Source organism: Hyla sarda, chromosome 1 (genome assembly GCF_029499605.1).
Source record: "Hyla sarda isolate aHylSar1 chromosome 1, aHylSar1.hap1, whole genome shotgun sequence".
NCBI classification, from domain to species: Eukaryota; Metazoa; Chordata; class Amphibia; order Anura; family Hylidae; genus Hyla; species Hyla sarda.
The window spans coordinates 190,093,415-190,117,439 of NC_079189.1; the positions used below are offsets into that span (position 1 = coordinate 190,093,415).

Sequence of the window (24,025 nt, forward strand, 5' to 3'; positions counted from 1 at the left end):
AGACATGCACAGTGAGGCCTTAGAATAGTGAGCTAAATTAAATGTGTAATAAAAAAATAAATAAAGGTGCTAGACACATGACAATTAGATGTACATGGTCAGGATTAGGTACTGAGTGGTATATTAAAAAAAAAGTTTTTTTGTTGGATCTGACAGGTACGCTTTAAAGTGTAGAAAACAAAGACAGGTTGGGAGGGCAAAAACATATCATTTTAAAAAGGCAAATTTCCCTGGGCTGAGAGCTACACTACAGGACATAGACTGGTTGGAGGTCTTCTTAAATACTGATACAGACAATAAATGGGAAATTTTCAAATCAACACTGAATAAATATACAGCAAAATTTATTCCTAAGGGGAACAAATATAAACGATTAAAACGAAATCCTGCATGGCTAACAACTGATGTTAAAAGAGCAATAAACAACAAAAAAATAGCTTTCAAAAATTACAAATCTAAGGGTTCAGCTATAGCATTTAAAGAGCTCAATAAAATCTGTAAAAAGGTAATAAAACAGCAAATATTCAAAAAGAGAGACACGTGGCCAAAAAAAGCAAAACAAATTCTAATTTTTTTTAGATATATAAATGCATAAAAAAACAATGACAGAGCATGTAGGACCCCTTAATAATGATACTGGGGAGGTGGTCACTGGTGATCAAGAGAAGGCGGAGTTACTGAATGGGTTCTTTAGTTCTGTATATTCGAAGGAAGAGGGAGGGGCTGGGCCAGTGCTGGTAACACATCATGTAATGAATTGAATTGGCTTAATGTAGATATGGTCCAAGGTAAATTAAGTAAAGTAAATGTAAGCAAATCTCCAGGACCAGATGGATTACACCCAAGAGTTCTTAGAGAACTAAATACAGTGATATCTATACCCTTGTTCATGATATTAAGAGATTGTGTCTGGTATGTGGTGTCTGGTATTTTGCCAAGGGACTGGTGCAAGGCGAATGTGGTGCCAATCTTCAAAAAGGGCTCTAGGTCTTCCCCAGGTAATTATAGACTGGTAAGCAGAACGTGCATTGTGGGAAAATTATTTGAAGGACTCATAAGAGACTACATACAGGATTACTTAGGGAATAAAAGTATTATAACAGACAGCCAGAATGGGTTTACTAAGGATAGAAATTGTCAAACCAATCTAATTTGCTTTTATGAAGCTGTGAGTAGAAGCCTTGACAGAAGAATAGCTGTGGATTTTACATTATAGATGTCTGATAGGTAAGTTAAGGTCTATGGGTTTGGAAACTTTAGTTTGTAACTGGATTGAAAACTGGCTTAAAGATTGTACCCAGAGAGTGGTGGTCATGGATTCACACTCTGATTGGTCGGTTATTAGTGGTGTACCCCGTAGTTCAGTACTGGGCCCACTCTTATTTAACCTGTTAAGGACCAAGGGCGTACCTGTACATCCTGTGTCCTATCCCTTTCTATAACGCGGTCGGGCCTTGTCTCTAACAATGGCCGGAAACCGTGGCTAATTGCTACCCCTTTAGCTAACCCTATAGACGCAGCATTCAATGTTGATCGCCACGTCTAAAGTGAAACTAAACTACCCCCGGCTAGCTCAGGGGGCTGTTCGGGACCGCCGCAGTGAACAGTCCCGAACAGCTGTAGGACACGAGGAGGGTCCCCTAACCTGGGTGTCCGATCGCCGAATAACTGCTCAGTGCCTGAGATCCAGGCATGAGCGGTCAAGCGGCAGAATTATTTGATCAATGGTTTCCTATGAGAAATCATTGATCAATGTAAAAGATCAGTGTGTGCAGTGTTATAGCCCCCTATGGGGTCTATAACATTGCAAAAAAAAGTGGAAAAAAAAGTTAATAAAGATCATTTAACCACTTACCTAATAAAAGTTTGTATCACCCCCCTTTTCCCATTAAAAAAAAAAAAAAAAGTGTAAATAAAAATAAACATATGTGATATCGCCGCGTGCAGAAATGTCTGAATTATAAAAATATATATATTAAACCGCAAGGTCAATTCCGAAGTCCAAAATAGCGTATTTTGGTCACTTTTTATATCATGAAAAAAGGAATAAAAAGCGATCAAAAAGTACGATCAATACAAAAATAGTACCGCTAAAACTTCAGATAATGGCGCAAAAAATTTGCTCTCATACCACCCCGTACGTGAAAAAATTAAAAAGTTATAGGGGTCCGAAGATGACAATTGTAAACATAAAAATTTTCCTGCATGTAGTTATGATTTTTTCCAGAAGTAAAACAAAATCAAACCTATATAAGTAGGGTATCATTTTAATCGTATGGACCTACAGAATAAAGATAAGGTGTCTTTTTTACCATAAAATTTACTGCGTAGAAACGGAAGCCCCAAAAAATTACAAAATGGTGTTTTTTCTTAAATTTGGTCGCACAATGATTTATTTTTTCGGTTTCTTCATAGATTTTTAAGTATAATGACTGATGTTGTTGGGTTTATAATACAGGGTGGGCCATTTCAGGTGCTGCACATCTCTCTACAAGTTCTTCTGTAATAGCATCTCTAGCATTTTAGCAAAGGCATATGAGTATAGATATAGCGATCAATATATCAATATACAGGGTGGGCCATTTATATGGATACACCATAATAAAATGGGAATGGTTGGTGATATTAACTTCCTGTTTGTGGCACATTAGTATATGTGAGGGGGGAAACTTTTCAACATGGGTGGTGACCATGGCGGACATTTTGAAGTCGGCCATTTTGAATCCAATTTTAGTTTTTTCAATAGGAAGAGGGTCATGTGACACATCAAACTTATTGGGAATTTCACAACAAAAACAATGATGTGCTTGGTTTTAATGTAACCTTATTCTTTCATGAGTTATTTACAAGTTTCTGACCACTTATAAAATGTGTTCAATGTGCTGCCCATTGTGTTGGATTGTCAATGCAACCCTCTTCTCTCACTCTTCACACACTGATAGCAACACCGCAGGAGAAATGCTAGCACAGGCTTCCAGCGTACGTAGTTTGAGGTGCTGCACATCTCGTATCTTCACAGCATAGACAATTGCCTTCAGATGACCCCAAAGATAAAAGTCTAAGGGGGTCAGATCGGGAGACCTTGGGGGTCATTCAACTGGCCCACGATGACCAATCCACTTTCCAGGAAACTGTTCATCTAGGAATGCTCGGACCAACAGCTGGAAGCACCCTGTTTGGGAATCACTGGCATTGAATACCCCTATGTCCACCCATATGCAATCCCTAATTTAGTCCTCAAATGCGCATGGCGCTCTCTCACTTCGGAGCCCTGTCGTATTTCAAGGAAACAGTTTAGTGCCACATATGGGGTATTTCCGTACTCGGGAGAAATTGCACTACAAATTTTCGGGGGCTTTTACCCCTTATGAAAAGGAAAAGTTGGGGTCTACACCAGCCTGTTAGTGTAAAAAAAAAATTTTTACACTAACATGCTGGTGTTTACCTTTACTTTTTATTTTCACAAGAGGTAAAAGGAAAAAAAGAACCCCAAAATTTGTAACACAATTTCTCCTGAATACAGAAATACCCCATATGTGGGCATAAAATGATCTGTGGGCACATAACAAGGCTCAGGAGTGAGAGCGCACTATGTACATTTGAGGCCTAAATTGGTGGTGGTTGATTTTAAAGCGGTTCTGACATAAACAAAAAATAAATAAATACCCACATATGACCCCATTTTGGAAACTATACCCCTCACGGAATGGAACAATGGGTATAGTGAACTTTAACACCCCACAGGTGTTTCACAAATTTTCATTAAAGTTGGATGGGAAAATATAAAAAAAAAAAATTTCACTAAAATGCTGGTGTTACCTTAAATTTTTCATTTTCACAAGGGAAAATAGGAAAAAGCCCCCCAAAATTTGTAACCCCATTTCTTCTGAATATATAAATACCCCATATGTGGATGTAAAGTGCTCTGCGGGGGAATGGCTCTGCCATTGGGATTCTGAAGAGAATTTACAAAGCCCCCATAGTGCCAGAACAATGGACCCCTCCCACATGTCACTCCATTTTGGAAACTACACCCCTCACGTAATGTAATAAGGGGTACAGTGAGAATTTATGCCCCACAGGTGTCTGACTTTTGTGTCTGATTTTTGGAACAGTGGTCCGTGAAAATTAAAAATGTAATTTTTCATTTGCTCAGCCCACTGTTCCAAAGATCTGTCAAACGCCAGTGGAGTGTAAATACTCACTGCACCCCTTATTAAATTCTGTGAAGGGTGTAGTTTCCAAAATGGGGTCAAATGTGGGGGGGTCCACTGTCCTGGTACCACGGCGGGCTTTGTAAACGCACTTGGACCCTGACTTCCATTCCAAACAAATTCCCTTTCCAAAAGTTCAATGGCGCTCCTCCTCTTCTGAGCATTTCCATACTCAGAAGAAATTGGGTTACAAATTTTGGGGGGCATTTTCTCCCATTAACCTTTATAAAAATGGTACACTTGGGAAAAAAAACTGCACTTTAGTGAAAAATTTTTTTTTCATTTACACACCCGACTTTAACGTAAAGTCATCAAACACCTGTGGAGTGTTAAGGCTCACTAGACCCCTTGTTACGTGCCTTGAGCGGTGTAGTTTCCAAAATGGTATGCCATGTGGGGTTTTTTCTGCTGCTCTGGCACATAGGGGCTTCCTAAATGTGACATGCCCCCCAAAAACCATTTCAGAAAAACACTCTCCAAAATCCCATTGTCGCTTCTTCCCTTCTGAGCCCTCTACAGCGCCCACCAAACACTTGACATACACATATGAGGTATTTCCTTACTCGCAAGAAAATGGGTTACAAACAGTGAGAGGATTTGTCTCCTTTTACCTCTTGTAAAAATTCAAAAACTGGGTTTACAAGAACATGCGAGTGTAAAAAATGAAGATTTTGAATTTTCTCCTTTATTTTGCTGTTATTCCTGTGAAACACCTAAAGGGTTAACACACTTACTGAATTACTTTTTGAATACTTTGAGGGGTGCAGTTCTTATAATGGGGTTATTTGTGGTGTATTTCTAATAGGAAGGCCCTTCAAATCTACTTCAAACCTGAAATGGTCCGTGAAAAATTCCTATTTTGAAAATTTTGTGAAAAATTTGAAAATTGCTGCTGAACTTTGAAGCCCTTTGATGGCTTCCAAAAGTAAAAACATGGCAACTTCATGATGCAAGCATAAAGTAGACATATTGTATTTGTGAATCAAAATATAACTTATTTGGAATGTCTATTTTCCTTACAAGCAGAGAGCTTAAAATTTTGAAAAATGCTAAATTTTCTATATTTTCATCAAATTTTGGAGTTTTTCACCAAGAAATTATGCAAGTATCGACAAAATTTTACCACTAACATAAAGTAGAATATGTTATGAAAAAACAATCTCAGAATCAAAATGAAAGGTAAAAGCATCCCAGAGTTATTAATTCTTAAAGTGACAGTGGTCAGATGTGCAAAAAACGCTCTGGTCCTACAGTGAAAATTAGCCTCGACCTTAAGGGGTTAATTAATTTATTAACGAAATAGAGGATGGGATTAACAGCTCTTTTTCTATTTTTGAAGATGACACCAAACTTTGTAGTATGGTACAGTCGATAGAGGATGTGCATAAGTTACAAGATGACTTGGATAGACTAAGAGTGTGGGCATCCACTTGGCAAATGAGGTTCAATGTGGATGAATGTAAAGTTATGCATCTGGGTACTAAAAACCTGCGTGTATCGTATGTCTTTCGAGGGGGGGGAGGGTTAAACCTGGGAGAGTCACTGGTAGAGAAAAATCTAGGGTGAACTTGTAGATCATAGACTACAGAATAGCATGCAATGTCAGGCAGACGCTTCTAAGGCCAGCAGGACATTGTCCTGTATCAAAAGGGGCTTGGACTCAAGGGTCAGGGACATAATACTACCCCTTTATAAAGCATTGATACAGCCTCATCTGGAATATGCGACTAAACTAATATGGGGTATGGAACAGCTTAGCTATGAGGAAAGATTAAAAGAATTACATTTGTTTAGTCTTGAGAAGAGACGTTTAAGGGGGATATGATCAACGTATAAAAGTGTATAAATGGCCTATACAAAAAATATAAGGAAAAACTGTTCCACATTAACCCCCCCCCCCCCCCAGGACAAGGGGGCACTCCCTCCGTCTGGAGAAGAAAAGGTTGGGTCTTTAGGAGTGACACGCCTTCTTTTACCATAAGAACTTTGAATTTATGGAACAGTCTACCAACTGGTCACAGCAGAAACAGTTGAAAGCTTTAAAACAGAGTTAGATACAAATTAACATTACTGCTTGTGCACCATACCTCTTCCTTTCAATTCCTTGGTTGAACTTGATGGACGTATGTCTTTTTTTGACCATACTAATTATGTAACTATCATCTTTGTCTGAGCTGAAGCATGGGCCGGGACAAAGTCCAGGAAGTGAGGGTGGGACTAGCACCCCTCTGTGCTGTCTCCTGTCTTGTCCTAACAGACTCCTGTCTAAAAGCAGAGAGAAGGGGGTTAAAGGGCACTCTGCAGTAATTGGATGAAGAGACCCAGCACAGCAGAGGATGTGAATGCATGGTGAATGAGGGTGGGCTTAGTGCTTGTCTCGGAAATACCCCTTCCTGGCAGTGGATTTCAGAATGAGTGAGCAGCAGAATGGAGGGATTTGTGAGCCAAATACAGAAGCAGAAAAACATTAAAAAAACATGTAAAGCATCTGCATGACCGAGCGAGTAACATATGTCCCTCAACAGTACAGAGTAGGGTCCTGGTTGCATGATACAATAGTAAAAAAATCTTCTCCTTGAACATTACTGTTAATCAGACTGAACCATGGATACATTTGGTTTTGAGAAACTTTAATATTGTGGCTATTTATTCGTTTTGTTTAAAGAAACAGCTCAACTTCTCTAAATAGTTCTAGTTGGTGAATAAGCTAGTTTTTTCTCTCACAATAGGTAACGCTATGTAACCTTTGGGAACTGTGCACCGTCACATAATTTTTTACATGAGCCTGTGGCTTAAATGGTCACTCTCATTAAAACTAATTTTTGCTATTGCACTCCTTATGGTAAATAAAAAATATTTCTAATATACTTTGTTTAAAAATTTTTAGTTTTCTATGTTTTATTTGTGCTTAAAAAGCTCAAGAGCATTTTTTCCCCCATCTCATACACAGACTTTGGACCGAAGTCCAGACACAGGAAGTGCAGCCTGGAGTGCTGAGGGGGGGGGGGAGGGGGTCAAACCAACAGCATATGGCAGTTAAGTGTGAGAGGAGCTATGATTGGTTAAGGCTGGACACCCCCCCACCCTCAGCACTCCAGGCTGCACTTTCTGTGTTTGGACTTCGGTCCAAAGTCTGCATAAGATGGGAGAAAATGTGCTCTTGAACTTTTTTAAGCAAAAATAAAGCATAGAAAACTTCATTTTTTTTTAAACAAAGTATATTAGAAATATTTTTTATTTACCGTAAGGAGTGCAATAGCAAAAATTAGTTCTAATGAGAGTTACCCTTTAACATCAGTCATAACTAAATACAGTGCTGTCATTTTAGATAAAAGTCAAGGACACCAGTACAAAGGGCAATAATGCTGCAAACAAATCAACCAAAATATTTTGTCATATACATTGCCATTCAAATAGACAATTTAAAATCCTTTGTTAAGAGCAGAACGTCCTCTGATGTCTGCCAGTGAGGAAAAAAGCATATAATGCACTGGATTTCCATGCTGCCCTCTCGGAGAGCACTCTGCTTCAGGAATGACAGCGACTTGTTAAAATATGTGGCTTCTCTCAGGACCTGTCCTTTAGACTGAGGAACAGAGCAAACAGTCACCAAAAGGGGCACCACTGAGATAAAGGCATGGTAGAGGAACCCACAGAGAGAGTATGATGTGACTGTTCTCATTACACTGTATAAGGGAGCATTCACACACACACACACACACACACACACACACACAGAGACCCCCATAGAGGTTTGTTATGGGTATGTCATGTCTGTCCTGGTCTGTGTTCATGCACAGCTATTGGATTTGCTGTGTGTGAACAGTTTTATGTTCTCTGGTCAAGGAATAGTTAATGTCTCTGGCTTTTTCAGCCACAGCCTCTGTTGTTTAATAGCCTTTAGGGTGTGTCTATTTAATGTCAGCCCAGTCTAGCCTCTGAGCTGGTGATTGACTTCATTTCATCCTGACTTGCTAACATGCTGGATTTGCTGCTGGGAGCTCTTGTGATACTTCATTACATCTTGCTTCTGGGTGAAACTCTTCTTATTTGAGCTTTTAAATCTACTTTCTCTGTTTTAGCATGCACCTTGTATGTTTTGGTTTTAGCCATGGTTAGTAGACATGCTCTTAGTGGATTTTAAGCTGTGTTTGTTTAGTGGTTTTAGGATTTGTTTATCCTTTCTGCTATGTGTCTGTTCACACTGTGTTTTCTCTTGTATCCTTTTATGTGAAGTTCTGTGTTTTATATTTCTGTTTTCCTACTGGGCCAGCATCCTGACCACATGATGGAGTGTGCCGCTGACCAGTAGTCTATTTGGATTTATTATTAATGGCTACTCCTATAGTGGATTGGGGTGTCCAGTTTGTGTGTTCAGTTTGAACAGTGTTCACTATAATTATATCCTGTGTATCTAGGCATCCCTGTTACTGCTCCATGGGACTCCTTGTCTACTGGAGGTGTCCTGAAGAGATTGCGATTATTCCTGTCTTGTGTTCAGTGTGAACAGTGTTCTATAAATATATCCTGTGCATCTAGGCATCCCTATTACCTGTTCATGGGGACTTCGTGTCTACTGGAGGTTTTGCATAGGGAATGCGAATATTCCTGATTAGCGATAGATCCCTGTTTCGGGTCCATAGGGACTTTGTGTCTACTGGATGTTCAGGGGGATTATACTATTATATACCGCGGATCGGGTTGACAGGTTGCTGGGCGGGGCTGGAGAGGACCCAGCAGTCCTGGCACCATATTGGCACCAATGACAAAGTAAGAGGTAGGTGGAGTGTCCTTAAAAATGATTACAGGGACTTAGGCCGCAAGCTTAAGGCAAGGACCTCCATGGTAGTATTTTCTGAAATACTGCCAGTACCACGAGCCGCACCAGAGAGGCAGCGGGAGATCAGGGAGGTAAACAAGTGGCTCAGAAGCTTGTGTAGGAAGGAGGGGTTTGGGTTCATGGAGAACTGGACTGACTTCGCTGTCGGTTACCGGCTCTACTGTAGGGATGGGCTGCACCTCAATGGGGAGGGTGCAGCTGTGCTTGGGGAGAAGATGGCTAGAAGGGTGGAGGAGTCTTTAAACTATGGACTTGGGGGGAGGGAACCTACAGCAAAGAGGGGGAAGATAGTGTAGATAGAGAGGTGGGAATTATAAATGTACCTGGGGGTGGAGTGGAGGGAGGGGTTAGAATAGTTAATAGGGATAGGCTTCATAGGAAAATAAAACTTACATCCTTGAATCCCATTAACCCCAATAACATAAAGGATGGAAATGTAAAGTGTATGTTCACAAATGCGAGAAGCCTAGCAAATAAAATGGGGGAGCTTGAGGCCTTGATACTGGAGGAACATATTGATATAGTTGGGGTCACTGAGACATGGCTGGACTCCTCGCATGACTGGGCTGTCAATCTGCAGGGGTTTACATTGTTTCGCAAAGATAGAATGAACAGAAAAGGTGGTGGAGTCTGTCTGTATGTAAGAAGTGGTATGAAAGTCAGTTTGAATGATGCCATAGTGTGTGATGATTCTGAAGATGTGGAATCACTGTGGGTAGAATTACAAAAGGAGAGAAATACTGAAAAAATAGTATTTGGTGTAATCTACAGACCCCCTAATATCACTGAAGAGATAGAAGGTCGGCTGCATAAACAAATAGAGAGGGACGCCCGGGCAGGTACAGTGGTAATAATGGGAGATTTTAACTATCCAGATATAGATTGGGGTCCGGGGTAGGCTAAAACTACAAAGGGGCGACAATTCCTAAATTTATTGCAGGATAATTTTATGGGCCAGTTTGTGGAGGACCCAACAAGAAGTGATGCCTTGTTGGATCTGATCATTTCCAACAACGCAGAGCTTGTTGGTAATGTAACTGTGAGGGAAAACCTTGGTAATAGCGAACACAATATAGTTAATTTTGACTTAAAATGTAGAAAACAAAGACAGGCGGGGAAGGCAAAAACATATAACTTAAAAAAGGCAAACTTCCCTGGGCCGAGGGCTGCACTACAGGACATAGACTGGGGGACGTGTTCTCAAATACTGATACAGAAGGCAAATGGGACATCTTTAAATCAACTCTAAATAACTATACAGCTAAATATATACCAAATGGGAACAAATATAAACGATTAAAACTAAATCCTACATGGCTGACAAATGATGTTAAAAGAGCAATAAACAACAAAAAAAATAGCCTTCAAAAAATACAAATCTGATGGGTCAGCGATAACATTTAAACAGTACAAAGAGCTTAATAAAATCTGTAAAAATGTAATAAAAACAGCAAAAATTCTAAATGAGAGACAGGTGGCCAAAGAAAGCAAAACTAATCCTAAATATTTTTTTAGATATATAAATGCAAAAAAAAACAAGGACAGAGCATGTAGGACCCCTTAATAATGATAATGTAGAGGTTGTCACAGGCGATAAAGAGAAAGCGGAGCTACTGAATGGGTTCTTTAGTTCTGTATATACTAGGGAAGAAGGAGGAGCTGACATTGGACAGGTCAGTGCTGGCAACACATCATGTAATGTACTGAACTGGCTTAATGTAGAGATGGTACAAGGTAAGTTAAGTAATTTAAATGTAAGCAAATCTCCAGGGCCAGATGGATTGCACCCAAGAGTTCTTAGAGAACTTAGTTCAGTAATATCTGTACCCCTGTTCATGATATTTAGAGATTCTCTGGTGTCTGGTATTGTGCCAAGGGACTGGCGCAAGGCGAATGTGGTGCCAATCTTCAAAAAGGCCTCTAGGTCTTCCCCAGGAAACTATAGACCGGTAAGTTTAACGTGCATTGTGGGTAAATTGTTTGAAGGACTTATAAGGGATTACATACAGGAATACATAGGGGATAATTGTATTATAAGTGATAGCCAGCATGGGTTTACTAAGGATAGAAGTTGTCAAACCAATCTAATTTGCTTTTATGAAGAGGTGAGTAGAAGCCTTGACAGAGGAATGGCTGTGGATATAGTGTTTCTGGATTTTGCTAAAGCGTTTGATACTGTCCCTCATAGACGTCTGACAGGTAAGTTAAGGTCTTTGGGCTTGGAAACTTTAGTTTGTAACTGGATTGAACACTGGCTCATGGATCGTACCCAGAGAGTGGTGGTCAATGATTCGTACTCTGATTGGTCCCCGGTTATTAGTGGTGTACCCCAAGGTTCTGTACTGGGACCGCTGTTGTTTAATTTATTTATCAATGATATAGAGGATGGCATTAACAGCTCTGTTTCTATCTTTGCAGATGACACCAAGCTTTGTAGCACGGTACAGTCTATAGAGGATGTGTATAGGTTACAAGATGACTCGGATAGACTAAGTGTCTGGGCATCCACTTGGCAAATGAGGTTCAATGTGGATAAATGTAAAGTTATGCATCTGGGTACTAATAACCTGCATGCGTCGTATGTCTTAGGGGGGATTAAACTGGCAGAGTCACTGGTAGAGAAGGATCTGGGTGTACTTGTAGATCACAGACTACAGAATAGAATGCAATGTCAGGATGCTGCTTCCAAAGCCGGCAGGATATTGTCATGTATAAAAAGAGGCTATGCTTGCTATGGGGATTTCCTTTTACTCTGCACAGTTCCTAAAATGGACAGAGATGTCAGCAGAGAGCACTGTGCTCATCATGTCAGCAGACACTTCTGTGTTTCAAATGGAAAATAATTTTCACTGTAGTATTCAGCAGCTAATAAGTACAGGAAGAATTAAGAAGAATTAATTTTTTAATAGAAGTAATTTACAAATCTAGGAACAAGGAAGGGTGGAGCCAGCACTGAATAAAAATATACTTCTTTATTGTAATCCAAGATTAAAAATCCATAGAAGGCAGGAAAAATGAGCACAAGGACAACAAAGTGCAAAGTTGCATGGTTGGAACTCCTCAGTCATGGCATACATGTTATCTCTTCAAAAGATAATTTTATTCTGAGGAGGTCAAGAAGCTCACCTCCCACAAGGGGAGGGAGCAAAACCCACCCATTTGGACAACCAACTTTATTGTCCAAAGTGCATTAAAAACATATAGAAAAAAGGAGAGAATGCAAATAAAGAAAACCAAAGAAAAAGCCAAATATTTTTTTGTATACAACAAAACACACAAAATGTGTATGCATATGGAAAAATATTGAAAAAAATATGTTTTGAAAATTTTTTGAAACACAGCGGCTGGCAAAAATTAGTAATGCAGGATTAAAGGGGTTGTGCGCTGCCCTGTCTTTCGGAGCTCCGCACGCAGTGTCCGGAAGTTCATTACTCCGAACGCTGTGTGCGGGCTTTCGCGGCCGCCGGGCGTGACGTCATGCCCGGCCCCCTCTAGACGTCACGCCCGCCCCCTCAACGAAAGTCTATGGGAAGGGGGTGCGACCGCTGTCACGCCCCCTTCCCATAGACTTTGGTAGAGGGGGCGGGCGTGACGTCACGAGGGGGCCGGGCGTGACGTCACGCCTGGCGGCCGCGAACGCGGTAGTCCGCACACAGCGTTCGGAGTAATGAACTTCCGAACGCTGCGTGCGGAGCTCCGAAAGGCAGGGCAGCGCACAACCCCTTTAAATCCGTCCTATTATTTAGACCAAAGGGATGAATGCTATTAAACAAGTAAATCCACATCGCCTCTCTGTTATGCAGATATCTTAAGTTATCACCTCCTCTTTTGCGGGGAATTATTTTTTCAATCACACAAAACTTCAAATTAGACACATCTCCATTGTGAACCAAAAGAAAATGTTTAGATACGTTGGACATACCACCAGTGAGGGGACCAGCCGAATGACGAATGTGTTTCTGTATACGTTTTTCAAAGCACGTTTAGTGCTACCAATGTATGTGAGTGAGCAAGCAACACATGTAATTTTGTATATTGCCAGTTTAGAGTTACAATTGATGCTTAATTTACAAATCTGTTTAACTTTCTGGCACCAGTTGATTTAAAAAAAAAAGTTTTTCACCGGAGTACCCCTTTAAGGCTCTATCGTCCTTTGGTATTTCTAGGCTATGTATATAGTTGGTTCTGGATTTTGTCATTTTCCTTCTGGTATCCTTTTGTAGCTGATATTAGGTTTATACCTTAGAGGGTAGGTGAAACGTTCAGTGATTGCTCTAGTTGAGGGGTGAGCATTTCTGCTTTTGTTAATTTGCTTGTGTCACCATTTTAGTTACAGGTTGAACAGCAACATCACGTCTTCCGGGTAAGAGTAGTTGAATTAGGTCTTTGGTAGTCGCCTCATGAACCCAACACGTCTTTGGTTTGCGATTACTTCATCAAATACGGTGCACGTGTAATCACGAGAGTAACACATAATCAGTTAAATATTAGGTGCAAGGTTATCATGGTCATGGGTAGTTGGTTTCACCTGGTTTGCACATATCTGCACAGGGCCTGTCACTGTCACGTCTACAGGTCACTTCAGTGGTTTGTAAAATCCGACACGCCTTCGGATCAGTTGTGTATATTATTTAGGTGGTTCGACAGGTGAGATATTAAGTTTAGACCTTAGAGGGTAGATAAAACATTCAGTGGTTGTTCAAGTTGAGGGGTGAGCGTTTCTGCTTTAGTTAATTTGCTTGTGTCACCATTTTAGTTATAGGTTGTACAGCAACATCACGTCTTCCGGGTAAGAGTAGTTGAATTAGGTCCTTGGTAGTCGCCTCATGAACCCAACACGTCTTTGGGTTGCAATTACTTCATGGACTACGGTGCACGTGTAATCACGAGAGTAACACATAATCAGTTGAATATAAGGTGCAATGTTATCATGGTCATGGGTAGTTAGTTTCGCCTGGTTTGCACATATCTGCACAGGGCCTGTCACGTCTACAGGTCGCTTCAGTGGTTTGAAAAATCCAACACGCCTTCGGATCAGTTGTGTATATTATTTAGGTGGTTTTACAGGTGAGTGATACAGGTTGGTTTCTTTTGCAGATTCTCAGTTTGTTAGACGCCACATAGTTAGGGCATACGCTCATATAACATGTTCTGGGCATTCGCGCATATAGTTTGTTCTCTGCATATAGTTCGTTCATGCACATGTGCAGATAGTTCGTTCCGTGTTTACGCTCACAGTTGTGCTGGACACACGCTCAGACAGTTCGTTCATTGCATACGTGCATGTAATTTGTTCAGGGCGTAGGCTCACATAGTTATTAGGTGCTTACGCTCAAATAGTTATTTGCACATACGAGCATAATTTGTTCTCGGCACGTTCACATAGTTCGTTTGTGCATAAGTGGATACAGTTTATTCTGTGTATATGGTCATAAAGATATTCTGTGCATACAGTTGTTTTCGGCATATGCACATTTAGTTAGTCCTAGGCATAAGCGCTCACATTTGGTCCTGCATATACGCTCCTATTGTTGTCAGGTCCACATGCTCACATAGTCCTGTGCATACACTCACTTAGTGTGTTCCATGGATATGTTCAGGTAATTGGTTCCGTGCTTGCAGTCATAGTCGATCTGGCTACACGCTCATATAATTTATTCCATGCATATGCTAGTTAGTTATAGTTGTTCTGGGCATACACGTGTGTAGTTTGTTTTGTGCGCCTACTCATTTAGCTGCCCGGGGCATATACTCATTTAAGTTGTATGCATACACTCACTGAGTCTGTTCTGCACTTACGCTTATATTGTGGGTTCTATGCATACAGTGTTTAGTTTGTTTTGGCCATACACGTATAGTTTGAGCTATGCGTCTGCTCATATAGTTTATTCTGGCCACATGCGCATATAAGTTGTCCCGGTCATACACTCATTTAGGTTATTCAGGCTATACTATCATAGACTTATTCAGGCCACTCTGTCATTTAGTTTGTTCTGGGCATACGCCTATATAGTTGGTGCTGTTCATAGCCACATCATTTGTTCGGCGTGTACATCTATATAGTGTGTTCTGGCAATTTGTTCAGATTGTGGGGTCAGTGCATTCAGTCTTAGTTTCTCCTGGGCATACACGTTGATAGTCTGCTCTGACCGCACGTTCTGACAGCTTGGTTTGTTAGATTTAGTTTATCATAGATGTAGTACAGTGGGGTAAACAGCGTTTGTAGGAATTCATGTATAGTGTTATGCGTCAGGGCATCATGCAATCATACAGTTTGCACTGGGCATGTGCGTCATACTGGGCATGTGTACATATAGTTTGATCAATGCACACGCTCGCTTATGCAGTTCATTCTAGCCTCACGTCCATATAATTTGTGCGGTACGGGCTCTCATATAAGTTTGGTAGGTGTATACGGTCATCGTGTCTGTTTTGGATGTGTGGTCTTGGTGTTCTTGATGTACACATGGTCTAGTTGGTTACGCCAGGCCCACGTTCATATTGTCATGTTCAGCATATGTGTCAGGGAGTTATGCTAGGCATGTGCTTATAGCGTTCATATAGTGTTCATGTTCATATTCATTTGGTACATACTTTACTTTGGTTGAGGCTTTCAATTTCAGATTGACCAGTCACGTCTACAGGTCAGTCCGAATACAATCTGACACGACTTCAGGCTGGCGACAATGTCATTACATACGTTGTGTTTAGTTAGCAGTTGGGTTAGGCAACAGGTATATAGCTTTATTTCCGGAAAAAAAAAGAAATTGTTGCGTATATAGGTCAATGTATGGTTACGAACTGTCTTTGCTTCAAGTTGATAGTGATACTATTAGTTATATAGTTAGTGGAGTTTTCCATTTCCAGCCAGACCAGTCACGTCCACAGGTCGGTTCAGTCACTACCTGACACGACTTCTGGTTGACGATGATGTCGTTATATGTTTGCGCATGTTTAGCATTTTCGACGTGCATACAGGGATATAGCTTGGTTTCTGTTCAGGTTTGTCTGTCGCGGTTGTCGGTGATATTGGTTATATATTGGTTGAGTTTCATGATCATGCCTGTTGCATAAGTGGTTTCATTGCCTGTCACATCCACAGGTCGGTTACAGTTACAACCTAACACTGTTTTAGGTTGACGACTAGGTAGTTATCTGTGTGTAGCATTTAGACACCACATAATTCCCGATTTGGATATCAGGGCAGCTTAACATTAGAGGCCGCTCTATTCTCAGGTGATTATGGTTTTCTAGGGTTTGGGGAATTCACATACAGGTGCATGGTCAAAATTACATCTGGTTTGGGGGGATAAATATAATCACATGTCAAAGTGGTATTGCAGCTAACGTCTTTGCCCGGTCAGGTTGTTTCGTATGGAGGTTTCCCACGCCCCACTAGTGGTGCCCAGCTCAAGAGTTGCAAGTTTTCCTTTCGCACGTCAAGGACCCAATGGGGGTCAGCCACTGGTGTTGTTAGTGAGGCGGCACTCATTACTACGTCATTTGTCAATCATGTACATATTCGCATTAAATTCTTAGGTAGGGGTATGTTAGTTATCTCTGGTCACTCTCTACGCATCAGGGCGGCTGCATCGGTCTCACGCCATGGTGAGCCAGCACACGAGGACAAGAAATAGAGGTGCTCAAAGTCGTTTACTGATATACGTTATACCTCTAAGACAAACTCTGACATGCACGATGCATTACAGTAGTTGGTGGTGTGATTTTACGTGCATTCATAGCGCTTTTGTTCTGATTATGGAGTTTTGCCCTCTATTCTCTCAGGTGTACTCGTACGCGGCAGTGTATGGCACAAAACTAACTGCCTTAATAGGTTACAGGGTTTAGTAGGGAACAGGAGTTAGTAAGAGGTTCAGTAAGGTAGGCTCGCTATACTAAATGAGCACCAACCACAAGTGTGAAGGCTAATTATTAGCCTGTAATTGTGGGAGGGGCGGGAATTTCCTATAAGACCCCGCGGCCGTACCTGACCTTCACGCCGCGGGTTCTTCACGTCCCACCCAACCCTCCATCAATTTTATATTTACTCTATGATTATCATTATACATCAGGGTATGCCCTCTATTTTCTCAGGTGTACTCGTACGCAGCAGTATATGGCACAACACTAACTGCCTTAATAGGTTACAGGGTTTAGTAGGGAACAGGAGTTAATAAGAAGTTCAGTAAGGTAGGCTCGCTATACTAAATGAGCACCGACAAATATATTTTAGCACTATTTACAATTTTACTTAAAACATAGATAACCCCTTTAAGCATACTAATTTTGTTACAAAAGTTTGACTTTTTTAAAAGCAGTATAATAATAGAAAAACATTTAAACATAGGTACCATTTTAATTGTAATGCCCCACAGAATAAAGATAACATAGCAGCTTTACCATAAAGTGCACTGTGTAAAATCGAAATCCCTCTAAAGTTGCAAAATTGTGGTTTACTTTTGAATTTTTTTTGCTTGCACCATACTTTTTATAGTAATGTGAAAAATGTAATTGCAAAGTACAATTAGACTTGCATAAAAACAAGCCCTTATGTGGCTCTGTGGATGGAAAAATAAAAGGTATGGCTTTTAGAAGGCAGGGAAGTAAAATAAAAACACAAAATGAAAATTGGCTCATGGCCAAAATGGTCTGCATCCTTAAGTGGTTAAATGGTTTATCCAGTGGAAATTTTTATTTAACCAATGTGCCCAGGCTGCATAACAAAACAAAAAAAGCTACTACTCACGTTTTTCCTAGCCTCTGGTATTGGCATCAGTTCTCCGCTACCACTGCCCTTCACATGGCCACTCAGCCAATCACTGACTGGGATGGTATATCACTGTGGTGAGTGATGGTCTGATCGGTGATGTTATATGCCGTCTACAGCTCCATGAAGTGTAGCAGTGGGATGCCAATACCAGAGGCAACAAGGGAGTGAGGGAGGTGAGTAGAAGTGTACAACCCCATTTTTCTAACCACTTGGATACCTTGATGTTACTAAAATATGTTGGATCTGTCAATGATCTTAAAAGCCTCATGCCTATAGCAGGCTTTAAACATTAGTTAATTTAGAGTTTGAATTGTTTATACATTTTTTCAGGTTGTAATGGGTCAATGGGTGTCAACCGAGTGTGCTACCTGACTGGTTTGACTTTGGGCCAAGCTTGGGATCAGAGTCTAAGAACCCTCTAGGTTTTCACCCTTGATGTGGAAGGTGGACTTTGCTGTTAGAGGGTACCAAGTCACTTCCCAATAATGGTCCTGGTGTAAGTGACAGCTGGCACAATAGACCAGAAGATATTGGTTTAAAACACCAAGGGGCCAGGGAAGATAAGTCAGGGTTCAATTGTATGCCATGGGCAGGTAACAAGACAGCATAGTCAGGAATAGGTAGAACAAAATCAGGGTGAATGGTCCAGGTCAAGCACAGCAGAGTCAAAACAGTAAAGGAGGGGGTCAGGCAGAGTCAGAATCCAGATTTTAGGTATGGGTTGACTAAACAGGATAACAAAAGTGCTATAGAGAATACCACAATATTTCTCAGGTACCAAGGAGTGGGAATAGCTTTCTTTATATGTGGTGCAGAACTAGTATAGGAGGTGGACAGGTTTTGGGTGTGTGCATTGCTCCTTTAAAGGCCAGAGTGAGTCCTGAACTGCAGTGGGAGGGAAACTTCAGCGTGGGAGGATCTAAGAGGATTACGGGCTTGTGATAGTTCTTAGTAACTTACCTAGCTTTCTCTGTGCACATTCTGTTTATTCTGGTTTTGTGACTTTTGGCTTGGCTTTTGACTTCCCTTTGATATTCTGTTAGTCATGTACATCAAGCCTTTCCTGATATTTTGTCAGTTTTGTAGCTTATTGTTTGTACTTTTTGACTGTCCTTCACTTATTTAGGAAGGGACTGTCACCGTGGTTATGGACCTGTTGTCTAGGACTGGTACGTAAGTACACAGGGATAGGGGAGTGAGTGAGAATAGTGTGCACTCCTTCCCTGCCCAGACATGACAATTTACAATTCTGTTGAATCTCTTGGGGACGCAGGGCATACCTGTATGCCCTGCGCCCTCTCTTGTGATATAATGTGGGGTAACGTGCTGACCGTGCGTCATAGTGGGTCAGTCCCGGCACCCAGCAACGGCCGGGACCCATGGCTAATACCAGACATCATCGATCGCGGTGATGTCTGGTATTAACCCATTCGATGCGGCGATTAAAGTTGGTTGCTGCGTCTAAAAAGTACTTCCCGGCAGCTCAGTTGGGCTGATCGGGATCACCGTGGTAAAACCGCAGTGTCCCAATCAGCTGACGACATGCTCTGTGCAGCAGAAAAACGGGGGTGCTGCAGGAGAATAGTGATGAGCGTCAGGGGCCATATTCAAATTCGCAATATTTCACGAATATATGGACGAATATTCGTCCTATGTTCACAAAATTCACATATTCGCTATGTTCGTTCTCTTTTTTTATCATGTGAAAATTCGTAATGAAAGGGAGGGATCAGTGTCCTCTGACTGGGAGTGCCGATATTCTCGAATATTCCCATATTCGCAAATATTTGCATATTTACATGTTTGCATATTCGCAAAAAAATTATATTCGTAATTATGAATAGATATCACTATATTCTAAATATTTGCGAAATCGCAAAGTGCCAATATTCACGGTAAAAAATCACATTTTGAATATTCGCACTCAACACTACAGGAGAGATTGTGGGGGTCCTTAGTGGTGGGATCCCCACAATCTAACATTTTATCAGCTATCCTTTTGATAGGGGATAAGATGTCTAGCGCCGGAGTACCCCTTTAAGGGGTTAAGTTTCTGGCACCAGTTGATTTGAAAACATTTGTTTTCCACCAGAGTACCCCTTTAATTCTCATCTAGTTAATTTGACTTAATCTAGTTTCTTCACTGATCTCACGTGAACTGAAATAATCCCAGCCACCTGCTGTGAAGGAAATTACAGACCACTCATATGTAAAGGGTTGTATTGCAGTTTACTGGGAACAACAGCTTTTATACATGTCCTCCATTTATGGTCTTTTCCTGGCTTTGTATTCAATAATTGCAGTTAAAACCTTAACATGTGAACACAGCCTTAAGGCCAAAATCCTTTTTTTTTTTTCTGTAATGGGATAATTACATTCACAATGAACATATTTTTCCCTATTGATATTGAAAATGCATGTGGCAGCCAGTAGCCTAAAAATATTGTTCAACCTTGCCAAGGTGGTGTCACATACGTCATGGTTTGCAGTATTTGATGCACTTTTGTGAGCCCAAGCCAGGGAGGAAGGCTCATGAAATGTACAATGCATTTTGAAAGTTTTCAGACCCTTTCCCTTTTTTTTTTTTTTTACATTTTGTTATATTGCTGCCTTATGTAAAATATTAATTCCCCATCATTTTGCACAAATATTTTTATTGAGAATGTGAAAATAGAATTTTAGCACGTTTTGCAAATGTATTAAAAATGAAAAGCTAATCAGCAGCAGCGGGAAATACACTGCATATTCTCAGATTATCATACACACAGGGCTAGCCAGCAGCAGCCCTGCATTTTCAGTTAAGATTGGAGGCGGAGCCACGCGCAGACGTGACTTTGCTCGGCCCTGCCTCCAAGCTTCACTGAAAACGCAGAGCTGCTGCTGGCTAGCCCTGTGTGTATGATCATCTGATACTGCACAGCATATTGCCTGCTGCTGGCTAGCCCTGTGTGCATGATCATCTGATACTGCCAGCATATTGCCTGCTGCTGGCTACCCCTGTGTGTATGATCATCTGATACTACGCAGCATATTGCCTGCTGCTGCAAATTATTTTGTACAGCGTGAAATACGCTGCGTAAGCGGTATGTGGGACCGTACCCTTAGCAAGGGCCAGAGTAGAGCATACTAATTTCTACCTCTCTTCTTCAAGGGAGATCCCCTTGTTCCAACTATTTTGTGGAATACTGTGTTGGAAAACTGTACCTCCATTTCATTCGATGATCTGTATGCCGAGTAAAAGATTGTGTTAAATTTTTACTCCACCCATGTCTGGTTCATTTTATGTGCATATACCATCAAAAGCACGTATTATCTAACCAGACATTTAGCAAGATGTGCTATGGTAAAATACTATCTACAATATCATATGACCACCCCCCCACCCCCTCCACTGTGCCAGCGTAAGATGGGAGGGATTGCTGTGAAAAGCCCTCATGGTGTATGACATAAGGTGCAGTAACCATTACCAGTCCTAGGCAGACCACATGTGTTTCCCCTGCAGCTGAGCAAACCTATGTTCTACCTGGGCTACCAAACACATAGCCTAAGTAGAATTCTACTTATTTATGTGGCTTCCGCATGGAAAAGCCAAGGAAAATGAATTAATGACTGCTAAAATTAATGAAAGTTTATAGACAGAAATTAAATAAACTGGCAAGTGCTTTGTAAAAAAGCAGGCAAATAGTTTAACACGTTAACGACCATGGACGTGTATACATGTCCAGGGGGGATGCACGTTCCCGCACCTGGACGAGTATACACAGCCGGGACCCTGCTGGCGGGGTCAAAAGTGACTGCGAGCTGTAAGGTGTTTGACAGAGGAAGGGCACTCCGTCTGTCTCTCTCCTGTAGCACCCCACAATGATCATGGGGTGCTTCTAGTTACCTGGACAGCCGGAGGTCTTACATGGACCCCCAGGTTTGCCCCGGTTATTGCCTGTCAGGATGAGCCAGTGGCATGTCCTGATATGCTGCCTGCCAGACAGCATATAACTGCAATGCTTTGGAATACTAAGTATTCCAAAACATAAAAAAAAAAAAAAAACGTTAAAAAATATTAAATAAATAAAAGAGTAAACAAAAAATTGTAAAAAAAATGTAAAAAATATGTAAAAAGTGTCATAAAATAAAAATACATTTATTAAATAAATATAATGAAAAATAAAAATGCATAATGTGTAGCATCACAGGGCGCACATCCGCAGCATATTACATGCTGTGGATGCCCGCCAGCAGTCACAATAATGAGCTCCCTGCTGCAGCTGGGTAGCTTTGTGTGTCCACTTATAGCGGCGGATTTCCCGCTGGCAATCATGAGTGGACACACTGAGCTACCCAGCCACAGCAGTGATCTCTTCCTTGTGACTGCCAGGGGCATCCGCAGCATATTTCACACCGCGGATGCCCCTGGCAGTCATGCCCCTCCATGTGACCCTTCACTGTGTCCCATTCATGTGACCCCTACACTGCGTTTCAGCAGTATTTCATTTCTGAATGAGACTGCTACAGTATACATTGGCACCAATTTTTTGACATGACAACGGATACCTATACTGCAGAAATGCAGTATGAATGGGGATTATCACCCACCCCCCCCCCCCTCCCCCAAACAAAAGAAACCAGTTTTTTCAAGATTTTTTTTTCCGTCCAGTGATGGATATATTCGCCATGAGTGGGTGCTTATTCCCACAACATGAAGGATATATCCATTAGGAACTTTAAATGTCACAGACAGCCACGCGTCACTACTAGCCGACCAAGGACCAATCAGAGCGGTCCCTGGTCCAGCCAATACACTTGTAGGGGTGAGGTATTGTTCTGACTGCTACGATCCTTTGCAGGCATGGAGTGGGGTCTATAATTCATATAATTATGCCCTGAAAGCCAAAGGGGGCTCCTCTCCTTCTTAATTCTACCAGGCAGTCAGGCAGCCAGATATGGTCTCAGTAGGGGTTCTGCCCAGGCTGGGACGAACAGAGTGAAAATATGGGGTGCATTTCCTTCATTTCAAAAGCGGCTTACCAAAATGATGTCCAACAAATAAAGAATTTGTGGTAAAAAAAAAATTCTTTAGGGGATGTAGTTTTGAAAATGGGGTCACTTCTGGGGGTGCAGTATTGTACTGACAGCTAGAATGCTTTGCAAGATGAAGTGCGGCCTATAATTTGTATCATGATATCCTGAAAGCCAAATGGCGCTCCTCTCCTTCTGGGTTCTACCACGCAGCCAATGAACAAAATATGGCCTAAGCGGGGGTATTTCCAAACACGGGCCGAGCAGCTCAATAAAATTTCGAGTTCATTTATTTCAATATCAGAAGTGATGTACAAAAAATATGCCCCACAAATGATGCATTTGTGTAAAAAACTAATTTAGAATTTTTAACACTGACTTTGTAATCATTCCTGCCATAAAACTATGGTGTTAAAATAAAAGTCACTGTACCCCCTAGTGAATACCTTGAGGGGTCTAGTTTTTAAAATGGGATCATTTGGGGGGGGGTGTTCCTATGTTCTACCACCTTCATATTTCTGCAAACCTTGCATAGCACATAAAAAAATAGATGTACTTTTCAAATTTTCAAAATTTCAAGTAAAATTGTTAGGCTTCTGATGAATTTAGAATGTTAATAAAAAAAAAAAAAGAAATGCTTTCAAAATAAAGTAGACATCTGAAAGTATAAGTTTCATAAACTATTTGGTAAGTAAGTATAAATATATGCAACCTATTAGTGTTAAAATAGCAAAAAATCATAATTTTTTTTTATTTCACAAATTTTTGCATTGTAAAAAAAAACAACTACAAATGATATCAGCTTACTTCTACTATGTACATGAAGGACAACTTGTGAAAAAAAACCATGTCAGAATTACCGTGATTGTCAGAACGTTGCCAGAGTTATTCTCTGATAAAGTCAGACATCCCCAATTTGAAAAAAAACAGGCCTGGTCTTTAAGGGGTGTACAGACCTAATTGTCTTGGTCCTTAAGGGGTTAAAGTCTATTTTTACAAACTAATCAGAAACATAACCATTAAAAAGGAATCTTTAATACGAATAAACAAATGGATATTATAGAATACCATCAATGGAGTGGAATGCTATCATTGGACAGTTTTCCTTCACCTCAAGAGACACTGCCCGATTCAGTCTCGTACAATATGTTTCAAAGGATGTTGCACGACGAGCAGAACTTGGCTGTT

The 24,025-nt window shown here is 40.9% G+C and overlaps 1 protein-coding gene across 3 annotated transcripts in view; it reads right to left on the reverse strand.

The window, feature by feature from the left end:
- Positions 1-24,025, reverse strand: part of TET2 (tet methylcytosine dioxygenase 2) — a 144,203-nt gene that overhangs the window by 119,729 nt on the left and 449 nt on the right. Inside the window, exon 1 of one of the 3 annotated variants that reach the window (XM_056566192.1) lies at positions 6,302-6,317. The exons of the other annotated variants lie outside the window; for them this stretch is intronic. The gene's annotated coding sequence lies outside the window, so the exon portion shown is untranslated. Of the gene's footprint in view, positions 1-6,301; positions 6,318-24,025 lie in introns of those variants that run through there. 3 annotated transcript variants of the gene reach the window in all.